General features: G+C 40.4%; 1 protein-coding gene across 5 annotated transcripts in view; it reads left to right on the forward strand.

Annotated features, from left to right (window-relative positions):
* The window catches only part of GRID2 (glutamate ionotropic receptor delta type subunit 2), a 740,237-nt gene that overhangs the window by 291,030 nt on the left and 421,631 nt on the right, over positions 1 to 27,576 (forward strand). Inside the window, exon 1 of one of the 5 annotated variants that reach the window (XM_030020220.2) lies at positions 8,095 to 8,115. The exons of the other annotated variants lie outside the window; for them this stretch is intronic. The gene's annotated coding sequence lies outside the window, so the exon portion shown is untranslated. Of the gene's footprint in view, positions 1 to 8,094; positions 8,116 to 27,576 lie in introns of those variants that run through there. 5 annotated transcript variants of the gene reach the window in all.

Genomic DNA, 27,576 nt, shown 5'->3' on the forward strand with positions numbered 1-27,576 from the left:
CACACCAGGCTTCAGGAACGGAGGCATGTCTTGTAAGAAAAGTGGTCAAATGCTTTGCACATCTGCACAACTGCAAGCTTCCCTTAACCCTGTCCTTAGCCTTAGAAATGTCATATAGCTGGTGGATAGCCTCTTTCTGGGGAAAGTGTGCCTCAGCCTATCTGTGCTGCCAAAATATCTTCACCAGCTCTTCTCTAGAGCTGTAAGGTAGCCAGGAAGAATCCACAGTGAGCTACAAGGGTTCATCTGGACCATACCTTTTTTTACACCCTGAATGAAGAGGGAAGGCCTGCGTCAATAGTCTCTGTTAGGGAACCCACACCATCCCCTTCAGGAGTAGCAGCAGCATGTCAGTGAATCTATTTCTTGATCACCTTATATTATGAATGAGTTGAATTGAGGTGAGGAATCCTGAAAGAGGACTACAGGATAGAGTTAAGAGGCAGTGACCATGCGAGGATTGTTCCCTGACCCAAACCCCACATAAGTGCTCTTGTCTTCCAGACTGGCATATGGTATAAAAAAGCTGAGGAATACTGGTCACCTATTTAAGGAGTGATAACCTTTTTCATCTTTTTTCTTTCCAAAATACTGGATATTGAGAACAAGAGTTTATGCTGACCTTGTCTTCTCTTTTCACTCTAGTGCAGGATGTGACTGCAGAAAAAGTACTGTCTCCTTATTGTGCACTCCTTGCTTGTTGTGACTGAGGGTGGACTTTAATCTGGAAATAAGAGGTGGAGAGCTACATCCCAGATTACAAATGCTTCAGAGAATGTCTCAGATGGCCTAGGGTACAAAGGGAGGCAATAACATAGGACCAACAAGTCTGTCATGCCCTTCCAGAGTGGTAGCTGGAGGATAAGATCCCTTCACATCTAAATTGGCACTGGGACGTAACACTGTGAGTCTCTGGGAACCTGCAGGCAGGACTGGGAGATCAGCCATCATCTCCTCCTCCACCACAACTGTGCTTGCTCCCAGACTATGTCCTGCACTCTCTGGACTGCTGAATCTGAGTTCAGCATGTGATCATGACTTGTTATAATGCCACACACATCTAAGCAGGGATGAATAATCTGATAATAAATGTGTTCTGAGTGCATGGCTCATATTTTTTAATGTAATGTGTAATGGCTCATAATTTTGTTGCAAGGACTGAAAAAGACAAGGAGGGGAGTCTAGTAACTTAATTTTTGTTTGGCGTAGTTAGATGATCTTTCAGACTATCAGTCTTTCTCAGGGAATGCTTTTTTTTTAACTTCCTATAAGGGTCAAGACAGACAGGGTTTGTATTTATGTTCCTTTTCTGAGTTATCTGCCCTTCCATGGACATAGCCTCTAGCATAGAAGTAAATCTGAAAAGATCTTGAGAGATTTTTTTCTGTGGCTAAGTGCTGTCTTTTGGAAAAACACCAGTTTGTATTGGCCACAGTAAATAAAGGGGGCCTGTGTAAAATTGTTTCAAGCTGTTCTTTGAATATGGTGTACTTGTCCACTAAGAAGAATAAAAAATAATTTTATTTATGTAATCTGACTGTGCTCTGAGTAAAAGATACCAGTGTCACTGAAAAGGGACTTACCTTTTTATAAATGTTCTCTTTTGTATTTGTTTTATTGTTTGTTCTCTCAATGGATGGGTAAATTCAGTGCTGCTGAATGTAGAACCTCTTTCAAGGTTAAGTAGTCCCTTTGCAAGGCCAGTACAGTCTGCTTGCACTTACCAAGATATTTTTTTATACTTGATAACAAAGTGTTTCTATGGTTTATAACATGTTTTCTGGATTTACTGCCCTGTATGCAAGTGTGGTGGCCCCCAATGGGACTTTGCAACTGCAGGAGCTTCCAGCAGGGACTTGGCCTGGCAGCCAGGTGACTATAAAAGGTCTAAGACCAGGAGCTGCCAGCAGGATTTGTCTTGCCACATGCTAAGCTGAAGCTGCAAAACATCATGGGCTTCAAGTACCCCAACTTTCCAAGTGCTTTTGGCCCAGCAAGTGAACAGGCCGGGATTGTGTGTTTGCATGTCTCTGAGTGTTTCTCACATCTCTGCACATCTCTGCTTGAGTAGTAGATTACCTACTCTCAATAAAATTAAGCTGAATGTAGGTCGTATCTGACAAGTTACTACTTTGGGTAAGAGGAGCTGAGACAACAGAGATGGGGAACATGCAGGAGAGAAAATGAAGAATGAATGCTGGGGAGGGGTAATAGCCTCTGAGTTCAGACTAATGTGGTGGCACCATGGGCAGGGAAATATTTGGGCGGCATATAGGTAAGACTGTACACAGGCCTTGTGGTGAATGAGTATGTGGGCAGGCTCTTTGCTGTGCCCCTTCTCTCCCATTCCTCCTCCAGCACCTTTGTTGTGGCCCTGGGCTGCCAACATGATGAGTAGGAGAAGGCTGGGGATGGTGTGTGCATGAGGCAGGGACTTCTTAGGAAGCCCAACAAGGGATTCCTGTGTTAGAAAGGAGTATTCATCCTGACACAGGCTCAGATGGGCTAAGGCACTGCAGGGTGTCCTACGTTTTTAGGAGAAATTATTTTTGTCTGTGTGTTTGGAAGGATGTAAGGGAGAAGGGTACAAGCAGGGCTCTTCCCTGTTGTAGACAGGTTAAAAAGTAGCTCGGAAGAGAAGTGGTATATTTATGTACATACATGGTATATTTATGATGTATGAGAAGGAAGGGTCTTTTAATCGATCAGGCAGGGAAGTCCAGCAACGGCTGGTGGTGGAGTCAAGAAGTGCTGGGGGGTTTCTCAGTATCTGATGATATACCCCTCAAGAACCCGGCAGGAAACATGCTCTTGGCTAACGTTTCCTTGGGTACGCTGGTCATCAGGAGTGGCCTGAAAATAATGTGGCAGTAGGAGTAGTTGCCCTGATGTACCTACCTACGTCCTGGCATGTCCTGGGAGGAACATGTGAAGTTCTGAGGCATGACAATTTTATGTAAATAACTTGCCTGCCTGATATTGTGCATGAATCCTCCTGTTAGCTGGGGAGGGTCTGAGGATCAAAATGGAATGGAAGTGTCTTCTCTTAATAGCCCCAGTCCACAGACCATATTACCTTTACTGTGGTCCTACAGAGAAACCCAGCCAATTTAATTAGCATATGAAATAGGAATCTGTTCCCAGCTCTTCTTTACCGCACAACAAAAATGTGTTTTGATGAAGGTATTATGTTTTTGTAGTCTTGTGTTCCATACCTCTATAGGCTACTTTTCAAATCTACTTCTTTACAAAATAATCAAAAAATGCAAACCTACATCTGCTTTATTGTTTTGTGGCTCTAGCAAGTGCATGTAACGTGTTTAATATTTACTTACACTGGAGATACTAGGTTCCAACTGTTGGTAAGTGGGATTCAGTGAAAACTTGCATCCTTTGGTGTTCATAGACTTAACAATAGGCGAGGTACAGAATGTTTCCAGGATGTTGCAGCTGGGATACTGTATAAGACAGTCTAACCCACTGCCACTATAATACCTTCCCTATATGGCCAAAGTTGATGTATTAACTTTGTCAAGACTTGTATAACTTCTCATGCCAATAGAGTTATTGAAAATTGAATTATAGATGGAGAAATAATACAGATTTATTTAGAAAGGGTAACTTTACACAGCATTTGTAAGTCTTGATTTTTAGGTTGCAAAATTGTTAGATATATAGCAATCTCTCTTCCCATTGCTTGCCTTTTAGCCTGGAGAGGGAAAAAACTAAAATAAAACCCTCAAGCACTAGCAAGTGTTGCAGCTTGCATCTCTGTTCTTATGCAGGGCGCTTTGGGATTGTAGAAGGGTTTGGAAAAGATTTCTGAACCATTGACCTGTTCTGTTGCAGACAGCAAGGTGTCTCAAATTCAGAGAACTTCTGCTGGCTATACAGTTTATTCATTCAGCCTAGAAGAATCAATGTTTTATATACACGTGTGTGTGGATATGTTGAATGTGGGTGTCTCAGTGGCTCTGCTTTGTCTGAAAGAACATATAAGGCCTCCCATTACTGAGTGACGTAAATAAAGGTAAAAGCTGTCCAGTACGGACTGATGGGTAGGAGAGGAAATTTTATGAAGTCTCTTTTCTATGTCAGATCTTTGATTGATGGTCAAATGTGGCAATCTCCCTGTGGTATCTCTCCTGTGACATGTTAGTTAAGTTTCTGTTCCTGCATGTCCTGATCCTCCTGACTTGTTTTTGATTACACTTTCCAAAGTCCTTCTTCCCTTGATCCTGAGTAAGTAGTAATTATATTTAATTAACAATTCACTGGTATTATTGAGAACATACTCTAAGTTTATACAGTTATATTTTTCAAATGTGGTGCACTTTCAATCAGCTATATTACCTAAGGAAGTATAAAATGAAACAAAGACTTCTGGGCTGTATTAAGAGATGGAAGGATTTGTTTATCAGGCGTTTAAAAAATATATAACTGCACTTTTCATTGTAGTACTATACAAGCAGTGTGAGCTCTAGCATATGAAGAAAGGCATGTAGAAGCTCTCAGGAAGATTTCCTTGAGCATTATAAGTGGACCAATGAGTGGTCTGGAGTTTTGTCGGTTTAAGGGTTTTTCCTATTACTGTAAAACACACAGGCTTATGTGGGGTGTCAGAAAAGGGTGGACTAACAAGTCACAGTCTTGCGATTGTGCTTTTTTACAGCTTGTATTGTACAAGGAGGAATTGATGGACTTCTGATAATTTGTACCTCAGACTTGTAATGACATGATAGTGTTTTATTTACAATTTTTTAGTTTTATCCAATTTTTCCCATGGAAGAGAAAGTTAGGACTACTTCTTTGGAAGTTTACTAGCATATACCATTATCTATCATTTTAATAGTACTTAAGCTGATGAATGGTATGTTTATTATCTTTATATTACTGACTTTGAAGTCTTTCTCAAATTATTGATTTTTCATAAGGGAAATATAATGTAGACATGAGTAAAGTTGTTTTCCATACAAAGGGTTGTAGGACATATCAGTGCTGTGCGTTGAACCACACATTTGTGCTTCCAGATCAAGCAGAGACCTGAGTCAGTGGGTCTGTACCAGAAGAGTAAGTGTTAAAGTGAATACACCTATTCAGGTCAAGAAGCACTAAAGCCACATTAAGTAAGTAAATTGGCAGCCAGGAAATATTAGTTGTGCCCCACCACACTGAGAACGTAACTCTGCAACTTCTGAATCTATGTGGGCTTACACATTTGCCATGCAATTATGTTCCTTCATGCTGCTGGTCTGTAAGACCCTGGCTTTTAAAGATCATTGTTTGTTTTCCACTGTTTCCCTGTTTCTCCATGAGAGTGCTTCTGTCAGTTCTTTAAGTGTCTAGCAAAGGTGTCTTTACATTAGCTGGACCAGATGGACTGGAAACTTTTCTGCATATGCCCTAACATGCTCTTTTCTTTCTCTGTCTTACACATTTGAAGTTGGTGTTACTTACATTAGTTCCTTCTACTTCTTGTACCCTTGAGATCTCTTTCTACTTGCATCTGATTTTGTGCCTCAGATTTCTGGCTTGTACACCAGCCTCACAGTATTGTTTTATGCTTTAGTGATTGCAGCCTAGTTTGTTTTCTGATATGCTTCTTTCTCATGCTTAAAGTTAACAGAAAACTCACGACATACCTAAGGTGACGTCTATTGCTGTAACCCTAATTAACGTCTCCTTTATCCCTCAGACTCTTGAGAAGATCAGTCTTCTGATCCTATGCTAAGTTAAAAGCTCTTTCTGCTTCAGGGCAAGCTGAATCCCTTACCCATACTATGGTGTGTAAACCTCACACTGTGATCTGGCTTGCTTACAGCTGTGACCGGTTTCTCCACGTCTGCCTCTCCAGCACCCCCAGCACCAGCTAGCAGCAGCAGCACCACTGCCCCGGGGGCAGCGGGGTGGCAGCCGGGTCCTGGCCATCCCCACCAGCCTGGTGGGCACACACAGATAGCTCCTCGAGCTGTAGTGGGGAGGGATGGGTCTCCCCAGGAGGTCCTGGGTGTGGAGCCCATAGGAGGTGTGAGATGAGCCCACAGCTACTGCCCCCAGTAGAGTGCATCTATTTGCCTACCTGGAGCTGAGCTGAGCACGTTCAACTGGGAGCAGGAATGGAATTAGTATTCATTCAGAAACGTGAATCCTGTGATAAGTTAGCTATTGTTACATTTTTTCTTTTTTTTTTCTTTTTTTTTTTTTTTTTTTTTTTTTTTTTTTTTTTTTTTTTTTTTTTTTTTTTTCTTTTTTTTTTTTTTTTTCTTTTTTTTACAGTGGGAAGGATATTCAGAAAATAATGGGGTTTTGAGAGATAACTGTGCTGTCCGGAACGCAAATTTTAGTGGGTCTTTGTTTTTTCTTTTGTGCTCATCTTGCTGTATCTTGATGTACTACAATAGCTTCCTGTACCCAAGATGGCGTAAGCGCTTAGCAAGCTCATGACTTGCTATGCTAAAAGTGAACGAACAAACAGAAATCATAATTATTGGGTTAGTCCCTTTCTTATACGGAACATCAAAAACAATCAGTTGTCTGGTACAATTTGTGTTCTGTTCTAAATGAGCTGATGGCTCTCTTTTTAGTAATTTGCCATTTCTTCATTGATAGACTGTATTTAACGTTTGGGTAAAAGAAGCTGGGAGAGAAAAGTTTTAAATAATGAGCAGGTTTTCTCCTTATTTTTCCACAGTGAATTCTGGTAGTAATCATTACTATTTTTATTAATTGTTTTTCAAGGGGTTTAGAAGAATTGTTAAAAACTTCTTGCCATTTATTTAGAGAAGTGGGTTGGACACATTGGTCTTATTCTAACAGGCAAAAAAAATAAAGGTCAAAATCACTGTTGGACTAATGCAGTAATAGAAGTCCCAGGCCCTGAGCTGATTTGGGTTTTTTGTTTGTTTGTTTTCTACATATCCATTGCTGTGAATAATGTTAATATAAAAATAAAGTGTTAATTAATACACATATTTTAGTCAAGGGGAAAAATTACTTTTTAATTGTATTAAAATGTTACAGCAGTGTGCTTTAACTTTTAGAATCTGACAGATTAACAGCATTAGGTTAATACCTGGTTACAGTAATTGGATATTGGTAACAGTGTTGTTAGCAGAGAGATCCTATTAACTTGTTTATGGAGCTGCCTTACATGGCTAATCCAATTTGGAGCTTAGCATTAATTACAGCAACGCAGAGATGAATGGATATTGGGTGCAGCACCTTTCTGCAGGGAAGATAGTTCTGGTGGGATAGTGCTAGGTAAGTTGCATGGATAACCAAGAAACATCTGAGTTTGATAAGAGCATACCCAAAGAAAGCTAATCTATGCAATCATTGTGCCTGGAGATCAGGATTGTCTGTACTTCTGGAAAGGAGCAGGCTCCACAGGGGTGTCCTTTTTCCTTGCCACAAGGTGGAAGAGGAGGTGATTATAATTTACATCTATGAGAATGCAATGCAAAGGTTTGTTTGCATACTTTTATTCTGTGTTTGCATATAGTGTGCTCTAGGTGTTTGGTTATCTCTATGGGCAGAAGTGTGTGCTGGCTCAAAAAAGGTCTTTCACTGGGACATGTGAATACAGTAGTTTGGCTGAATTTGAGGACAGAAGGAAGCTAAACGAGCATCTGTGCAAGTATCATGTATGACAGGCTTACAGAATTTGGTTGACCATGTGCTAAAGTTGCTGGTTGACAAAAGTGAAATCAGGGCAAAACTAGGTAACTCACTTTGCAGTCCACCTAAATGTAAAAGGTTTGTGTTGATGAATGTGGGGTTAGCTTGCTTTCTGCTCTTGTACCCCCTCTTCTGTATGAGTCTATACTCTGCATGTTAATGAATTTGACTATAAGAATATTATTTTGCTTTTACTGCAGTCAAACCAAAATAGATGGGAGGCTCTGGTTCAGACACCATAAAGAGAAAGAATGGCTTAAACTCTGGTGTTGCACATCTGGGTTGAGTACTTTTGGGTTTTTGGATGAAAGTATGGTTGTGTTCCTTGCTTAGTGAATTTTTGCTCATGTGTTTGTTTTTTTCAGAGCCTCTTTCTAGGTGAAAACTTACAGCAGACTGATTATGCATTGAAAAGATTTGCTCATCATATGAAGTGAGGTAAAATGTCAAAAAATATTATTACAATATTGTTTTCCCTGGAAAGTATAGGATGAACAGAAAGGTGGCATTAATTAAAACTGCTTTTCGATGTTCTGTGTGGCTTTCAGTGATGAAAGGGACCTTAACCAAACCCCACATTTAAAGATTTTTGTAGCAGAATTTACCAGCTCGTGAAATGGTATAGCTCTCCACATGCAGTATGCTTGCAATGCATACATGAAGTTGATAGTCAAGTAAATTGCTAATGTTACAGCGTTTTGATTTTCTCTGTTACTTCTTTTGTAGGCTCCCCAAATTTGGCCTCTCACTCCAGTCCTGCACACGGATCTGTTTTCATTTAAACCGAGTGCTCCATTTTTCTCCTGTACTTTTCCTGCAGCATCCCCTTAGACTTAGTATTTCAGAGCTGACAGAATTGGGTATTCATGGAAAAAATATGCAAGATTCACCAGGCAAGGACTTTAAATTTCACAAGGTGAAATTATAACACTTTTGAAGTCAGTGACAAAACTCCCTTCAACTACAGCAGGACCTAGATTTTATCCTCAATTTTTAGTCCCAAATAAGTACTTCAGATGTGAGATTACCCGCTTTGGAGTTCACAGTGAAAAAAACAGACAAACAGAGAAATAATAGCTTTTCCAGAAAAAGAGTCAGCAATTAGATAACGATGAATTAAACACTGTGTTGTGTATTCTTACCTGCTTGCCAAGGTCATCGTATGCTTTCAGCTTCTAGGCTGGTACTGATATATTACAGATCCATGCAGTGGTATGTAAGCTACTTTACATAGCAAAACGCAAAAGAAAGGGAAAAATGGTGTCATCATGTCCTCTCTGTACAGTGCTAATGTGGAGTGACCAGGTTATTGGAATTAAAATCAGTTTCTGTCCTTCTATAATCAGACAAGCAAGTTTAATGATTTTATGTAAATGTTGAGTGAAGCAGAAATGCAGGTTTTAGTCAAAGTGACTTGGAGGACATGCTTTCTTCCTCCCCCCACCTTTTTTTTTTTTTTTTTCCTCCCTCCAAAACTGTTAAGCAAATGAAGCAGACTATCAAGTAAGCACGCACATTTCAACCACCCATGCCAAGTTCTCAAAGCGTGAAAGCACAGGCACAGTTTAATTAAATTTATCCAAGAAATCCTCAGACTGAAAAAATAAAAAGATAAATATACAACACTAATGAGACTGTTCTTCTCTCCATTAATATCAGTGGAAGTATGTGTTTATGGGCATAGGAAGACATCCCCCCACCACTGTAGAAAATAATCAGTTTGTATTCAGGACTCACAAAGATGTTTCATCTGACTGATCTCTTCAAGTGTTCTTTTTGGCGGGCTGAAATATTTGTCAGAAGTCTTCAAAGTCTGAATGACTCTGATTTACAATATTCATAAAAACTTTGTTTATTAAATTGAACCTGTCAATACTGTTTGCTTTTGTGTTTTCCCTTTTAGACTTTGCTGTTGAACAGGAGAAATAATGTGGTTTGAAATGAGATTGTGATGTAGTGGTAATAGTCACCTCATTTCAGCAGTGCGGGCGAGCTCATTTCTAGCCAGGACAGAGGCAGCAAATAGCAATGTTTCCCTGCAGGCTCCCTCTTGGGTAACGAGGGCAGCTTGTTTGATGCCAGACTTTCTGTGAAGTGCTAACCACGACTCAGAGTGGATGTCGTTTCACGCTGATGTCCTGCTTAGAAAGGAGCTAAGCACATGAGTTAGGTGATACACCTTCTCATGAGCTGTCACGGTGACCTACACAAGCACCGTCAGCAACAGTGATTCAAATGTCAACAAGATTAGGCAGCAAAGAAGCTTCATCCTGGCCTTTTTGTTTGCTACTGCAGATTTGCATACATAACACATCTGTATGGGATCACAGTACCTTGGCTCTCAGTAACCTTGGCAAGCAGTCTTTGCTATGTGGTCGGCATGCTTAGAATATATGGGGAAAGACCACTTCTGAGGTGCAATGTATGAGGGAAACCCATCTTGCTTGAAGACATATTGCTTGAAGTAGACATACGTTCTGTAATCTGTGTAACACAGGTGGTGTTGCTCAAAACTGATGGAGTCAGCACGCAAATAGTGTCACAGGAACATTAAAAAAGAAGAAGCTAGAAAACTTTTTAAAGAAATAAAAGTAAATTTTAAGAACATCATTTTAGAGCTGTCATATAAGAAATAAAGCCTGCTAGACCACCCATATAACCTTTCTTGAGCTTGGGATGTACTGCTTAGGTAAGAGGGAGTATAATAGGTCATCCATCATAACTCTGCTTGAAAAATCTATCACTACATGCTTGCCGGATTGTTGTGTTGGATGTCATGTTGCTGTGCCTATGTGTTTACAACCATCCTTCATCAGGGAAGGCTGCAGCCCTTGTTCTTCTCTTTTAAGGCATGCTGTGACTCACAAGTCTTTCACTGGTATGGATCCTAATTGCCTAGGTCTCAAAGATCAGTATTTCTCTTTCCTTCCCATTATATCCCAATTGCAAATTTTGTGAAAGTTCTTCATTTTAAATAGCGTAAGAAGTCCCTATATCTAAACAAAACAGTCATTTGAATACTTGCCTTTACTCTGAGGTGTGCTGATGAAGACATATTGGCATTCTTTCAGAGGCAATGGCTGGTCCTATGATTAATGATTACAGTAATCCCATTTTCACAGAAAAACTTGACAAAACTGAGTTGCCAGTTCAAACTTTTCAGCATGCCCCCTGTTGTGCTGGAGAAAAGATGCTTGTCCTGTGTGTAGGTGAAATGAGGGAAGGGGAAGAAGTGAATGCTGTTTTTTTTCTTTTTTTCTTTTTTTCTTTAAAAGAAAAAATCAGGAAGTCACTAATGCAGAAATTTCATAATAATGAAAAGAATTTATACTAGTACATGGATTCCCAAGTTCCCTTGCAATTCAGTTGAATTCCGGTTGACTTAAGGACTGCATTGTAGCTGCATTCCTATGCTGGACCTGCTGAGAGGAAAACAAGGTTGTTGACCATAAACTTGTCACAATGCTTGTGAATAAACTGAATGCTTTTCCAAAGGAAGGCTTACAGGGTTCCAAAACACAAAATATGATCTCATAATCCTTTAGCTTGAAAAGGTGGAAGAACAAATCTTCTTTAAGGCTCAGAAAAATCTTAAAAAACAAACAAACTAAAATACCAAAAACTCTCAAAGCAAATCAAGACCTCTTTCATAAGAAGAAGAGCTAGTGTAATGTACCTTGTATCTATAAAGATAAATCTCTACTGTTTTAATGGGACAATTATTTCAAAATAGAACTTATTGCAAAAAGCCTGGATGATTTTGTGAAATTCATTCTCCTTGAATATAGGGAGGCAAATAGTTTTCCATTTGTCTAATCCAGAAGCTGGCACAAACTTTTTGCCCCTCCCTTCATTAGTCTGGGTGTAATGATGGAGCCTCTGTTATGCCAGTGGGCTGCACTACATCAGGGGTGTTTTGGGTGTGTGTGGCAGGGTTTTGGTAGCAGGGTTTTGGTAGCAGGGGAGGGGCTGCAGGGGTGGCTCCTATGAGAAGCTGCTAGAAGCTTCCTTGGCTCCAAGTTGGACCTGCCTCTGGCCAAGGCCAACCCGATCAGCGATGGTGGTAGCGCCTCTGGGAGAACAGATTTAAGAAGGGGAATGTGCAGTGAGTAGAGGGGTTGGAATGTGAGAGGAACACCGATGGAGATACTGAGGTCAGTGAGGAAGGAGGGGAGGAGGTGCGCCGGAGGAGGGGATGCCCCTGCAGCCCGTGGTGAGACGGCAGGCTGTCCCCCTCCAGCCCATGAAGGGGAGCGGGGGACCAGATGCCCACCTGCAGCCCGGGGAGGACCCCACGCCGCAGCAGGGGGATGACCCCCAAGATGGGAGACCATCTCCGTGGGAGACCCTGTGCTGGAGCAGTCTGTGACTGAAGGACTGCAGCCCATGGAAAGGGCCCACGCTGGAGCAGTTCATGAAGGACTGCAGCCCACTGAAAGCACTCACGTTGAAGAAGTTTGCGGAGGACTGTCTCCTGTGGGAGGGACCCCACGGTGGAGCAGGGGAAGAGTGAGGAGTCCTCCCCCTGAAGAGGAAGAAGCGGCAGAGACAAGGTGTGATGAACTGACCCCAACCCCCATTCCCCGTCCCCCTGCGCCGCTGAGGGCAGGAGGTAGAGAAAATCAGGAGGGGAGTTGAGCCGGGAAGGAGGGAGGGGTGGGGGGAATGTGTTTTAAAATTTGGTTTTACTTCTCAGTATCCTTGTTTTGATTTGATTGGTAGTAAATTAAATTGATTTCATTTCTTCCCCAAGTTGAGCCTGTCTTTTGCCCATGACCATAAGTGGTGAGTGATCCCTCCCTGTCCTTGTCTCAACCCATGAGCTTTTCTTTATATTTTCTCCTCCTCATCCCATCTGGGGGGAGAGTGAGTGATCGGCTTCGTGGTGCTTTGTTACCGGATGGGCTTAAACCACGACAGGGGGTCAGTCTCAAGTTATGTTAAAGGAATTACATGGACTTTGGCTACAGTTTCTCTTTAGTTTTGGTGATAATCACATAGATAAAATATAAGAGCAATTTTTACTATTACATTAGATTACATTTTAAACCTAATGGACATAAGTGCTAAAGTCACAGTTACGACACGTTGTAAACGCATTCAGTAATTACAGTCTGCAGAAGCAATCTGCAGAAGGGCTGTTCAGCTTTCAATTTGAAAAATTTAGCAAAATTTTGTCTAACGAAATTGAGAGAGACTGAGGAAAATGTCTGGTATTGGAATGTCTAATTTGGGCTTATATCTTGGTTTCACTTTCTGGGAGAGGGAGCAGCCACATTCCCTTGTTGGTGCTTGAGTCAAATCACATTCATCCTTTCAGGATTTGGGTGTTCCTCAGGAGTTTTTGCCTACACATGTGGTTAATAGACTCCCCCTGTGTGGTGGAAGTTACAGTAAAATTTGTTCTGTTCCAGAAGGCTTCCTAAAGCCTCTTCTCAACTACAAATGCCTTTCTGTGTACTAGGACTACAAGTGTCTTTCTGTGTACTAGGAAGAGACATGAAAAGATGCAAATGATTATTTAAAAGGAGGCAATAGAAAGGGAGCGGATATACCATTCTTATCTGTATTATGCCAGCGGGTTTTTCTATTGTTTGGGGTTTTTTTTATAATTTCTGTCCTTTTGTTTAGATATCTCTGTTTTGGAGGGAAAGACAGCCTTTTTATTTTGCCAACACACACTGGTTTAGCATTGCTGCCGTCTTGCTCCAGAACTGTGAATTCTGGGATAATAGTGGCAACAAATAATGATGCTGAGAGTTGGTCCAGATGTTTATCCTGAGGTTAAAATCATCAACAATGCAACCGGACATGATTTGTTTTGTCTTCTTCCTCCTAAAGCAAGGACATATTATGACAAGTCAGGATGGTGAGCAAAGGATGTTCTTAGCTACTCTCTTAACCCATTCAGAAGCCCTTTTGCTCATCCCTATAGCTTCATCTTACAATCCGGGATCACACAAAAGAAATTTGGAAAGCCTTTATTTCACAAAGCATTTAATGAATCTGAAATGAAAGCCTTTTCTAGTAAGCTTTCATATCTGAATTCATGAGATGTAGCAGGTTTTTTGGTTTTGTTTTTTTTTCCCTTAACTGCATTTGAGGTATTGGTAGCATTCATTAGGAAGCCTGTTGCAGGGTTCTGTAGCTGACTTTATATAGAAATTTTTGGTTTTCAGAAGAAGAAGAAAAAATTCCCCCCAAACTGTCATTGCCCATTTACAAAACATGACTGAACTGAAATGTCTGTCCAGAGAGAACATGGCTGGCAGCTGCATGAGGCTTAATTACTTTTCCTGCAATTGACTGGCTGTTTCCATTTTGCAAAGAAAATGCTGTTCCTCTTTGCATAAACCATAGGAGAGCAGAATGCAGTAGTAATGTTGCTTTCCTTCTTCACCCCTCCCACTGCCCCCGGAAAGTGCGTGCTACACAGAAAATCGTTGTCTTCCCACTTGCCTGATGATTCCACTCCTTAAAGGTGATGATGACATGGCACGATGCAGTTCTTGAGAAGCACTTGATGTCATCTCCTGCAGGGTAGGTCTAAGATGTGTGAAGGATGAAATCCTGTCTCACTAATTATAGCGATGGTGGTTTTTTTCTCGTGTTTCTGTTTTCTAGGCTGCAGGTTATGAGTGTGAAAACAAGTGAAATGTTTAAAGGAGCACCTAGCTGTTGGAACAGTATCTTCTCTACCAAAATATCCCTGGTTTACTCTCATATGTAAATGACAGATTTAATTGTAATTTACCCTTAAAATGAGGAGGGGGAAAAAAAAAAAAAAAAGGCAGGGACGGGCGGGAAGGTAGGTCCTCCACCTGTTAAAAAAAGGAGTTTCAAAACTGAAGTGAATAAAAATGCTACTCTACTAAAATACCTATACAGCTGTTTCTTCTTTTGCCCATTATGTCTTGTCATTAAATACTTAGAATGACCTGAAATGTATTTAGGCTGACAAGAAACAACCACCCCTGCCATGTTTTGAGAAATTCAGGTACTGTAATTTGGTACACAGGAAATACATTAGACACTATGCATCTTAAAGTAGGGACGATTTAAAAACTGCAAACTCACATGTATCATGCTTTGTTTTTTCTGAGTTACACTTTGTCTTGCATTAGTAAAATTGATCCTGAATCAGGAAACACTTAAATGCATGTTTTTCCTTCCCATTAAGGCAAAAAAAAAGGAAGAAAAACAGAATGGTAAATCATTAACATTGTGCAATACTGGCCGTAGAACTTCCCAGAATTATTCCCGTATAGAGTCAAATAACTTAAGTTTGCAAAAACATAGCTTCCCATCCAGGTCTAAAGAAAAGTACAAACCCCTCACCTTTAGGAAGTTATAGATATTATTGTGTGGTTACCAATGTAATTGTAGAAGGTGTTTTCTGGGCATGTTTTTTAGAGCTGGGCTGTTTCAGTCCATTCCTTTTTACTGCGTTATTGATGTCTTTGGATATAAATTGCATTAAAACATGAAGCCTAATTTGATAATGTTTCTTTAAAAATATAACATATCAAAGTTCTTTTCAGTAGTGTTCAAAAAGAGTGTAAAGATGCTAAGATTTGGGGTTTAAGGAAGATAACTTAAAAATAAATAAATAAATTAAACATAAGCATGTATTAGCATGCTCTCCAGCATGAGTAACACTGGGTTATTCATGCAAATTGAATGTATCTGTGTCTAGGAATGACAGTGAGTTAAGCTAGTTTAACCATTCAAGCAGGCTTGGAGCCAAGCGGATCAAGAGCAAAACTTATGAAAAGTTCACTGAGTTTTAAAACGTCTTGATCCTCTAATAAACTGTAGTATTGCTGTTTTAAGGGTTTCCTCTAGAAAGTTAATGATACTGAGTTTCCAATTGGTTTTTAAGAGAATATAGTTCAGTTACTGACTCCAGGACTTATCTCAGGGAGGGACCTTGCTGTGTTTTGGGGAGCTTGAGCACTGATATAGACTGCGCAATAAATGCTTTTTCCACTGCTTTTGACGTCAAAGGACAGTCTGGTTTAAAAGCAATAAGTAAGAGGGAGACATGTTACGTGGGTGATAGCTGAATTCATCTGTTGTTAATACTCAGTAGTGGAAATAAGAAATCTTCCTTCAAGTCTTGTGAAACAGGTGGGTTCTGCAGGGCTGGGGTCTTTGTAAATCTGTGCTACTTCCCTTTCCACTTGTTGTATGTCCTTTGCTGTTTGGGATTCTTTGTGTTAGTTTGAAGATAAATGGCTTTCGGGCCAGAACTAAAGTATCTGCCTCTGTGGAGAAAGCAGTTGCTCAAAAGAACAAAGTCTAGTTGCCATGTGCTGTTATTTCAGCTACTGTCACCATTGCTTGAAGTGGTGTGGCCAGCAGCTGGTGGATGATAGTCAGTTTGGGGTTTAAGGTCTTGTGCATTCACGTTGCAGAAGAATTCATGCGCAATTGTTCCACCTTTCCTTAAGAAATACCACCCTGGATTCTCTTTCTGGGTTAATGTGTCCCCCATAGGAAGAGGGGAAAGGACATCAGAGTAGAGAATAGAGAAGTGGGTTTCAGGTAGTGTTTCACACCTTGCTTGTGTGGGCTGTTGTGGGAGCCTTTGCAGTGGTGGGCGCAGATCACAGCACCCTCAGAGCCGTCCTGACTCGGGCTCAGGCAGGCTCTGCTTCCCCGGAGGCCGCAGGATTGCTGCAGGAGCAATGGGTCGTGGCCGGCAGCTGACCTGCATCCCTCGAACAGCCACATCCCTCTCCCCTTGGAAAATCTGGCATCCCGCTGGGACCACGAAGCTTGTATAGCGGAGGGTTGGTTCATCAGCTCTGTATCCCATGCAGGAACGACTTCCACAAGGCTAAATTCTGTCTGCCTTCTGTTCCTGGGCAGGAGCAGATACAGGGAAGTAGTGGATCAGGGCAATACACCATATTAGAATGTGCCATACTGCAAACTAGTGGAAAACAACCTCCGGTACTAGAAGTGGTAGAACTGTGCTTTTTTGTTTCATCTGCCTAGGCTCCTATAGTAAACAAGGATCATCATGGCCTGAGTAAATATCCAGTGCTATTGTTGTTTGATGATGAACAGAGATGTTGTTTTAGATGCGTGGAAATAATTTCCTGTATATATTCTCTCTAAGGTTTTGGTATTTTAAAAATTCTCGATTAAACATAAGTGTTTCTTTTCTGAGCCCAATCCACAGCCACTCATGACAATCTGAATATTACCTCTGACACACTAAAACCTACTGATTTATCTGTTTCTAAGAAAATAGTATATGTGTGTGTGTTTGTGTGTTTGATGATATTTAGGAGCAAAATTCACCATTCTCTCTTACTCCCTGTCACCTTGGTGTTTGATTAATGCAGTTGAAGCTTGACCTTTCGGCCCTGGTATGGCCTTCTTAAAGAAGTTCACAATTAAAGTGCTGCTTCAGAAGAGGGCTTTTATATTATTATTGTTGCACATAAACTGAGGATGGAATCCAGCTGAAATTTTTGAAGCGTATTAACCGAAGTTATAAAGAGCCACACAGACTACATGTCCCAGCTTGTGTATAAAGGAAACGGCCAGTAAAATATTTTGGGGAGCATCCCTACAATCTTGTGATTAGGCTGACTTCCATAGCTACCAAATCCTTCAATTTGGTTTTACCAGTTTTGTAACTAAACAACTTGACTTTTCTGGCTTATATGGCTGTTGCACATCTTGGCGATATTTCTGCCTTTTTTGATTCGCTCTTGGAAATCTACACTTCCTGCAATTTCTTCCAAGAGAAAATTGATGTGATAAGGGGTTGACCACTTTGGCTTATCTTTAGCTCCTTTTGCTTATCCATGTATTTACTATTGTCAGAAGAAATGGAAAGTATCTAACTAGAATAGCGAGAGTGATTTCCAGATTTGTTTTAGCCCACATCATAACACCTACAACCCTGGAGCTGAAGACCCATATGTCACCAATTCTCCTTTTTTCACAGCTGGCCATATGCAACAGGAAGGTTTGTAAGTAGGCTTTTGTTGTAGCTGACTTGGTTCCCTGATGCAGAAAGCAAGTCAGAAAAAATATCAAAGCACATGACAGGGTCACTTAATTTGGACACCAGTGGCTAGGCCTAAGAAGGAAATTGTGGGGTAAGCACAGGTGGCTTTTGAGCTATGATAGGAGACTCTTTAGTCAGTGCTCCTCTTACCTCCCTGGTCAGCATAGCCCCTGAAGGTGGTGTCTGAAAGTTGGATCTTTAGCTTTAGTTCAGACAGACTGCAAAATAGAGTGAAGGTGGCAGAAATGTTTTAAAATATATTGTTCATTTACAAAATAGTCTTCAATTTATTTTTTTAAAAACAATAATATATGATTCTAATTATATTTTTTTTCTTTTGGAAAAAGTCAAATTTATTAACAGTCCTAATAACTGAAACATAGTATCATTTAATTTCAGGTGAGGAGGACTGTTTATTTTTTCCTTTTTCTGCTTGCCCCCCCCCCACCTCTCAATACAACAATAGAGGAAAAAAGAACCCCAGATTGACCTAGAATCACACAGACAAAATTGTTTACGTATTTTTCATTTATACCATGAAAACGAATAGATATATTTGTTCATCTCTAGCTAATCCCATGTTTCACAATGAGTCCTTGGGTACCTTTGCATAACCTTTGACTTTTATGCTTCAGTGTTCCCACTGAGAAGAAACAACAGTTTGTTTAGCAGATGGGGTAGTTTTCAGTCGGTTATGCTGGAAGAATATTTTGAAGACAAATGATCTGTGCAGTTGGGAGAAGACTACTGAAAGGAAGACCTTGAGAACATGCTGACATATCCCCTCCCCTTTGCTAAAGCTGTGCATTCCCCTTTATGTCAGAGGGATATTTCTTTTAACGATGAGAACAAACAGAAAGTTCAATTTATTTTTTTTTTTTAAATAGAGATACATTTTAAAGTTACTCTGCAAAGCTGCAGTTGTGTGGAGCGGGGGGGAAGAGGAGCTGAGAGAGTTGTAGCATTTGTTCTCTCTCCCCCTTAGACTTCCTTTGTAACCTATGGTAAATTGCTTAATCTCAACACCTTAAGCTTCTGTTTTTTAAAATGGGGATAACATTCTCACACTTCATGGGAGGTAAGAAACGGAATTTATTCATATCTGTGGAGTGTTTTAAAATTTCTATAAATTAGGTGTTACAAAAATGCAAAGTATTCTTTCTTGGTAGCGATTTAAATCTGAGAGCAGCATTAAAATTTAGCTCTAACTTTTTGCTTTACAAAGAGGAGCCTTCCCTGCAGAGACTGATATTGGCAAAACAGTTACCTGACTTGGGTGGGATGGCGTATGGCTAGGAACTTAGGTGCTGCTTCACTTACAGCAGAGACAGCCTAAATGCATTGCAACTTTCTATAATTTTTCATGTATTTCCCCCTTTCTATTTTGCATTTCAAAAGTCAGCACATAAATTTGGCAAAGAATCTCCAACTGTTGTACAGACAAATGTGTTAAAGCTTCTAATGTTTAGTTTTACTTTTATTCTTCCAGCTTAAAGAAATGGTTGGTAGGGAAATAAATGACCTGATAAAATTTTGTTGGGTAAGTTTATGATTTTATATTCACTTATAAAGTGATCTTGGGACATACATGGATTATTCTGGCATAATGTAGAATTTAAAATCAAGCTTTACTCAGTCATCTGTGATTAGGTCCTTAGGAGCGATAGAGTCTTGCTGCAGAGTAGTGTTTTTACTTCATCATTATTTAAGAGGGACGAATAGCATGCCTTCCAGTAAAGACAGGAATAGCTGTGAAAATGCATGACTGTAGCCCAATAGAAAAAGCTCTGTCCCCAGGAAAAGGCCAGCAGGTCTCTTGTTGCTTCTGCCCTTCACAGAGATGGGATTAATGGCATGCAGCTTGGATTCTTCCTTTTCTTCATGTACCAAGTCACCTCTTTCTTTCTGTCCCTTTGAATTTTGCAGTGTTTCTCAGGCACTTGTTCCATTTCAAGAGAAAATGCACTGAGGGACTCAGTTTAGACTTTTGTATTGACCAACACTGAATAAACAGAAGATTTGAACTGCTTCTGGTAGGGAAAAGTTTAGCCTGCAATCCTTCACCTGCTACCAATAGGTTGTTATTGCCAAGATGCACGCTTCTTTTTCTCCTACTGTGTTTCTGCTACTCTACTTTGCACTTAATTGGGTGTTGTGAGCTTGTGTCAGGTCTGTGCGGAGCTACTCACAGGATGTAAGTGCAGTGGCACGTAGTTTATGAACCCTAACTGGCCTTATGCAGTAGAAGCACCATCGTGTTCAGGTTGACCAATATTGCAGTGCCTGCTGTCATGTGCAATAACAAAATGTCTTGTAATGCGGTATGATTTTCATAATAGTTTTAGGCACTTTTAGATGCTTTGGCATATAAGCATCTGGGCAGGAGGTTTCTTAACCTGGTGTGTAAGACTTACCAGGCCAGCTAAAATTTGAGTGGATCTTCTGTACAAAGGTCTTCAGTCATTCTGCGTGAGTAAATAGTATGTGTGTATGTCCATAAAAAATGTGGGTGCAAACTGAGAAAGCTGTGTCACATACACTTCTGCACATAATCACTAGGTTACTGGCTCCTAAAGTCAGCTGCTGAGTCTCAAAGGTGGTTAGCGTGAAGAACTTGACCCTCATAGGGTCTATCACCAATCTACCACCCTCACATAGGGTGGCACACGTAAAAATGTTGAAGCAGCAAGGTGGGGTTTGCTTTTAGGATTGTGGATTGATGTAGGCTCATTTTCAGCTCATCAAGAGTTTTGTGTGATCTGTACTAGGCTTTGATTACAAGCTAAGCACTGAATATGATACAGACAAAAATGCCATTATCCAAACTTAGCCAGGTGTGCTTCATGCAAATTTTCACTGAAGTCTATTGCATTTTAAACCATATGGTAATTCACATTAATCTTAAAACACATAATTGTAAAAATGCTGGAAATGAAAGATTTTTTAAAAAAACATAATTGGAAAATATCACAGGAAAACAGATACTAAAACTAAAGATGAGCTTCCTATAACTTACAGGCTATGATAAAGAGGAAATACTGTGTACCATCTGAAATCAACTGTTCCATTAAAAACACTAAAGCCTACTTCATACCATGTGATAAAACATCTCAAACTTCAAACTCATTAGTAGTATATCTGCTTGAAGCAAAAACAGTTTTATCTACTGAAAAAACGTGGCAGATATTGTGGAGTGGGGGTAGGTTTTTATGCTATCTTACGTTGGGCAACTTGCGAATCTGGGAGGTCTGTTTTCCAAGTAATAAAATCCTTTCCTAGCCGGTACTTTTGATGGTCTTTTAAGACCTGAGGGCCTTTGAATCTTGCTAGCTCACTACAACTGAAGCAAGCATGAACGTTTCACAGTGTATTTAAGCATTCGGTGCATCCTCAATCTACTCGGAAAAAAATGTTGCAGGGCATTGCTTTTTGAGCAGCACACCTTCACTTGAGCTCCGCATCTGAAGAGTCAGTGATGGCAAGCTTTCTTTTTTCTGAATCTCAGTCTATGGAAGGAAATAGAAGAGTTTCACTGTGGGAAGGAGATTTCCCGCTGGTATCACCTAACAATGCACTTTCTGATTTCTGTAGCTTCAATGAGAAATGGCTACAATAATGCTGACAACTGAGGGAGGGGTAAATGTACTTGCTCTTAAACATTAGCTAGAGTCTGAAGAAAGTTTGAGTAAGATCTTAAAAATGCTGTACCTCACACTTCTCCACTTTTTGCCCCTTTTTTATTTTTCAAAGGCATTCTAAAAATCCTATTTTCATTAAATGTCTTTAGCACACTTAGTGTTAATTCTGGCCCTAAATTACTTGCCAGTAGGAAACCTTCATCTCTAAAATTATCAACAAGTGCTGTACAGTAAAAGTACAGGATCCAACGTAGAGCTTTCCCTTTTATTTTATAAAAGCATGTATGCTGTTGTGGGCATATGTGATGGGTGAGAGTTTTGGCTTGATTCTATGCAAATTTAATTACTGATCCTTTCTGGTGTGATAGATTAAATTTGGTATAGCTCGAGTTTTTTGTATAGTCTTCATTCCCAGTATATAGTATTCTTGTCTATGTGGGCAGGCAGTATAGGCTGTAATGGGATTAATAAGGACTTTCCATTGTAAAATAATTGTCAATTCTCTGTATGGGTGTATCAAAGCAGAAGAGAAGCCCAGCTGCGTTAACCTAGCATATCAAACCCTGTGGTCTTCACCTGTCTAACTCTTTCTAGTGTTCATTTACATAATTATGTCAAAGCAAAAACTGACTTTCATTCACAATCAATTTGAACATTAATTGTACATGAATGCAATCTTTTAATTATTTCTTTTGTGACTGGAGAGATTAGCTGGTAAGGCATAAATGACCAGTGATTAGGAAATTGAGAAAAATGGGGGATTTGCTGGTAGAGGGAAAGTGTGGAAGTAGGTATGTCTCTTGCCAAGTTTCACTCTTCTTTGGTTCATGAGGTTAATGACTATATGCTAGAGATTTGCTTCGGGTTACTGAAATTGCAGGCAAAAGTCTCAAGTGAAAGAAAGGTCAGAAAGGGAATCCTCTTCAAGCAAAACTGCTCTTTTATTTCAATCAATGCCAGAGGAGACATCTTTGGTCAGTGGCTGGAATAAATTATCCTTTTCAAAAGGCCAGCTGAAAGAGATTCAATAGATAAGCTAATTTTAAATCAAAAGCTGTGTGATAATACATTAATCTCCCCTTGTCTGACACTATCCACTCAGGAAAAAGAAAAATACACAGGCTTGGGCTGACCCAACATAAGGAATTTGACCTACCTGCACAAGGTGCAAGGAGGGATAATGCCAGTATGTGCCTGAGGGCAAGATCTTTGGGGAAGCTGTAAAGAAACCAAAGTCTTTAGTCACTGTAAAGACCCACACAGCAGTAACAAACGTATTTCAAACAAAGCTACAGTTAAAAGAAGCACCATGAGGGTGCATGCCTTTATATTTCTAAAATCAGTCTTCCCCAGATAGTGCTTTCATTATTGATTTAAATTAATTTCTTCAAGTCTACTTTCTTTCCTCTGCTCCTCAGTAAAGGAAATGGCATGCACTGTGTGAGATTTCCACAGCCATCCACATTATATGGTTGGGAATTGCTCTTGAAGGTGAGTTCATTATTGTTTCTCTCTTTTCAGGTGGTTCTTATTGAAATGCATATTTCCAAGGTTTATGGACCACAACATACCCTGTTTGCCATCTCTGGACATAACCTGCATTGTGCATGTCTCAAATACAACTGGAGCTCTGTACCTGCCAGTTGAATAGATTACACTACATAAAGGCAATTTGTCTCTCAAAACTGATCAACCCAATTGGCATAAAAGTAAAGAAGCCAAATGAAAATCATGCAGGTCTGCTGAAGTTGCACCTGTGTTACAGTGATGTGTCTCACTGGCTTCACTTGATTCAACAACCCACACAAGTGTCTCAGCTTCTTGAGAGTGCCTTACTCTAGCTGCTGGCCAAAGGGATCTGCAAGCTCTATTATTTTAAAACGTATAATATTCTCTTCTTGTTTCCTGCAAAAAAAATATCAGATTTTTTCTCCTGAATTTGGGCAGATTACCCATATGATGAAAGCACTTGTATTTTTTTGATCTTGCCTTTCTAGCGTCCAGACTGAGAGGTGGGAAGGGCATCTGTGAAGATGAGGTTGGTGCGGTGCTGTTGCTGTGAAGGGACGGGTTTAGGACAGATCAGGGACATGGTTTAGGAAGTTGGAGGCAGATAAATTACAGAATTCTACTTCTGACTGTTTTTGTTAAGATACAATTTGTATCTGGCATTGGGCACGTTGTTGCTTATTCTTTGTCAGTTATTCCTAACGTGGGAATGGATGTAGCAGGAACCCCTTCCTGGGAGGTGTGGCAGGTAAATAGGAAATCTCTTTTTAAACAACTCTTTCTATATTCTTTTAAAAATGGCAGCTATCTCTTGTTTTCTACCTGTTTTTGATTAATATCTCTGCAGCTGAAGCTCAGCCACATTTGTAAAGCAGAATAGTAATTTCAAATTTAATGCAGGCATTACAAAACACACGATGTGTTTGTGACTCGATAGCATTATGTCTCAGATCTCTGATGCAGCTTTTCTCATAAGGCCCTGACTTGCTTCTGTATGAAAGATGAAACAGTGAAGCTGTTACAGAAACTGATCATCTGTGAAACAGTTTCCAGCAAACAGCATCTAAGAAAATTTGCAAGCAGAAGCAGTGCTTAATGCCATCAACTGAATTGTTTTAACTTCTGAAAACATATTAATTCTTATTAATGCCTTAAGCTCACTGGATGTTGCTTGTGCATTTATTTCCATGATATAAAAATAAGAAACCCTTTTTTCCAAAAAGCAGTTGTTAGAATTTTTGCTCATTGTCCTAATTTGAGCAATAATTAGTAGTCATAATCAAATGTTTAACTAAGCTCCTTAATGTCAGCTGCCAAGAACTAGGACAAAATCCTATCCAAGGTGATATACTTTTCTAAAGATATATAGCATGTAAAATGCAGCGCTAGTATATAGCATTAATCAAGATGTCACAGCTTCTGAAATGAGCTCCTGTCAGGAAGCATAGATCGGTGCTCTGGCTGATAATGGCCTTGCTAATTTACGACAGATTACCATGTCTGTAATAATAAAAAATCTCCTCCTTGTGCTCTTTTCATATCTTCCCATTGATGCATGTCATTTTTTGAACAGAATAAAACAACTCTGTCATAATATCTCTGTTCTGTAAATGCAGAATATGCTATTATATAGAAGGAAAATGTTGTACTGTGCTGTGTAGGCAAGATAATATAAACAGCTTTGTATTGTGTTTGTTCTTGGGTAACGGAAGCATTTATCCAGTCAACTCTTCCCCTCCTCTGTTTTGAAAAGGCTTCTTAGAGAAATATATATAAGGTTTAGTTCATTTAAGAATGAGTTTCTGACTTGAAGAGTGCAGGAGGTTTAGTTTCAAATCAGTAAATTGATCTATTGCTAAAATCACCATTTTACAAATCACAAATAACAGATTATAGTGATGGCTTGTTGGTAGTGAATGTCTCCTGGAAAGAATTCTTTATTTGAATCCTTAAGCTACTGTTATGGGTTTGTGCGGTGCAGTTTTTTTGGTAGCAGGGGAGGGGTTGCAGGGGTGGCTCCTGTGAGAAGCTGCTAGAAGCTTCCCCAGCTCCAAGTCGGACCCAATTCTGGCCCAGGCCGAGCCCATCAGCGACGGTGGTAGGAGAACAGATTTAAGAAGGGGAACCTGCAGCGCAGAGGGAAGTGGGATGTGAGAGGAACCCCTCTGCAGATACCAAGATCAGTGAAGAAGGAGGGGGAGGAGGTGCGCCGGAGGAGGGGATGCCCCTGCAGCCCGTGGTGAGACGGCAGGCTGTCCCCCCCCAGCCCACGGAGGGGAGCGGGGGAGCGGAGGCCCCCGAAGATGGCTGTGACTCCATGGGAAAGCCCACGCTGGAGCAGTTTGTGACTGAAGTTTGGCCCACAGAAAGGACTCACGCTGGAGCAGTTTGTGAAGAACTGCAGCCCACTGAAAGCACTCACGTTGAAGAAGTTTGCGGAGGACTGTCTCCTGTGGGAGGGACCCCACGGTGGAGCAGGGGAAGAGTGAGGAGTCCTCCCTCCCCCTGAGGAGGAAGAAGCGGCAGAGACAAGGTGTGATGAACTGACCCCAACCCCCATTCCCCATCCCCCTGCGCCGCTGAGGGCAGGAGGTAGAGAGAACCGGGAGTGGAGTTGAGCCGGGAAGGAGGGAGGGGTGGGGGGAAAGTGTTTTAAAATTTGGTTTTACTTCTCAGTATCCTTGTTTTGATTTGATTGGTAGTAAATTAAATTGATTTCATTTCTTCCCCAAGTTGAGCCTGTCTTTTGCCCATGACCATAAGTGGTGAGTGATCCCTCCCTGTCCTTGTCTCGACCCATGAGCCTTTCTTTATATTTTCTCCTCATCCCACCATGGCTAGGGGGGAGGAGTGAGTGATTGGCTTCATGGTGCTTTGTTACTGGCTGGGCTGAAACCACGACAGCTACCTTGTTCTCAGTTTAGACTTACCCATTTTATGAGTAGAGCCTTCTTTATCAGTGAAACAATTACAGGAAGCCCTTTGAATGGTCTGTTTCTGAATGTACAATTCATTATGCCTAAGTAGAAGGTATTTAATATAGTTTGTTCCTAGTAGGCTCTACTGCTTGTAATTTGAGTGCTACCTTTTTGGGTAGATTTTAAGAAACAGAGTTTAATAGTTTTGCAAAGTCATTAACTAGGTATTGTGCAACATAGGAAAATTCACATTTATATACTTGTAGTGTGTATATTTGCAGTGTGCAAGAAGAAAATTGCCAAGTTGAACACTACCATGTGGTTAGAAGAGGCTAAGATATAAACTATTGATGTATCTCATCTATTTTTAAGGGAAATCAAAGAGTAATCCCTGAGAATTCTTGCCCAAAAAACTGTGTTGCTTTTGAAGGTTATTTCAGCACTGGGGGGAGTGCAGTTGGATGGGCTGGTGTTGCTTCCTGTGAAAATGTAGAGCAGCTTTGAAATTTGAGCATGCTCAAATACTTTGCTGTCAGCACTCAGGTTAAAAAACTCCCTGAAGTACACCAGCCAGTTCATGCCAACTTCTGCTCTCAGTTTAGGAGATCAAAAACACTCTTCTTAACACTGAAAAATTATAGCAAAGAGTATTTTCATGTTGAATACTCTTGAATTTTCACAGATGTGTAGTGCCTCACTACCTATCTATGATGTTACAATATGTGTGAAGATAATGGCACAGGATGGTTGTAAGAAGTTGTTACACGCATAAGCTCTTGGTGGAATCTCAAACTTCCTGATCTTGCTGACCCACTTCATTGTAGCATTACTCTTCAGCAAAGGCTTAGCAAATGTCCTGCCCACTGGGATGTGGGTGCATGCCCAGAGATTCAAATGCTTTTCTTCATGTCTTCCTTTCCTCCTTTGTGGTCAAAAGACAATTAGCAGTTCTTTAAACTATTGGGGAAGTCTCTGGGGACTACTTCCAGTCCCCAGCCTCGGAGACATTTCTTGTGTCCCTTCCCCACACAACTGATGAGTGCAGTGCTGAAGGGATGGGTGTCCGTGCTGAAGGTGGTGCCCTCTGCAACATATCCTCATGATGTGCTCCACCTGTTCTGGAAAGCCTCAAAAATTTCTACTGAGTATTTTGATCTGTCACTAGTATGGACTCCCCAGGGAAACTGGTTGAAGGGAGAATAAGGTCTTTCCAGCAAAAGGATGGAGACAGTAAGTGAAAGGATTCAAGGACTCATAAGTAGTTTGAATAAATTGCTGTCTGAAATATAGGGCCATTTTTCTGTCTGCCTACCTCTCTGTGACGTTTCCCATCGTGTGGTATTATGGTACTATTTGAAAGTCATCAGGAATTTTAGGATGTCATCTAATAAACCAATCTAAAGAAGTCAGAGTTTCCTAAAGTCTTCCTTCTTCAGAGCTCTTTAAAATAATACTGAATAGCTTTGGGAAATTGGCCCTTTGAAATACCAAATGCCAATATTTCTTGTGTACCAGGTTGGGCATCTGACCCCTATTTTGAATCATTACCTTGCATCCTTGGCAACTATAATTTTCTAGTCTACTGATGACTTCATCTTTAACTCCAAAAATGAGATACCAAAAAAAGTTGAAAGAATGAGAGAAATATTTTTGGTGATGGGATAAATATCAACAGTTTAATTTATTATTTTTTTTTAAAGAATATAGAGAGGTAAGTATAGGAGAAGTACAAAGCATAAACACCTTCTCAGGAAGGAAAATACAGGATATATTTTTCTAATCAGAAGATTAAAACATAACAAAA

Source organism: Aquila chrysaetos, chromosome 1, assembly GCF_900496995.4.
Source record: "Aquila chrysaetos chrysaetos chromosome 1, bAquChr1.4, whole genome shotgun sequence".
Lineage (NCBI taxonomy): Eukaryota > Metazoa > Chordata > Aves > Accipitriformes > Accipitridae > Aquila > Aquila chrysaetos.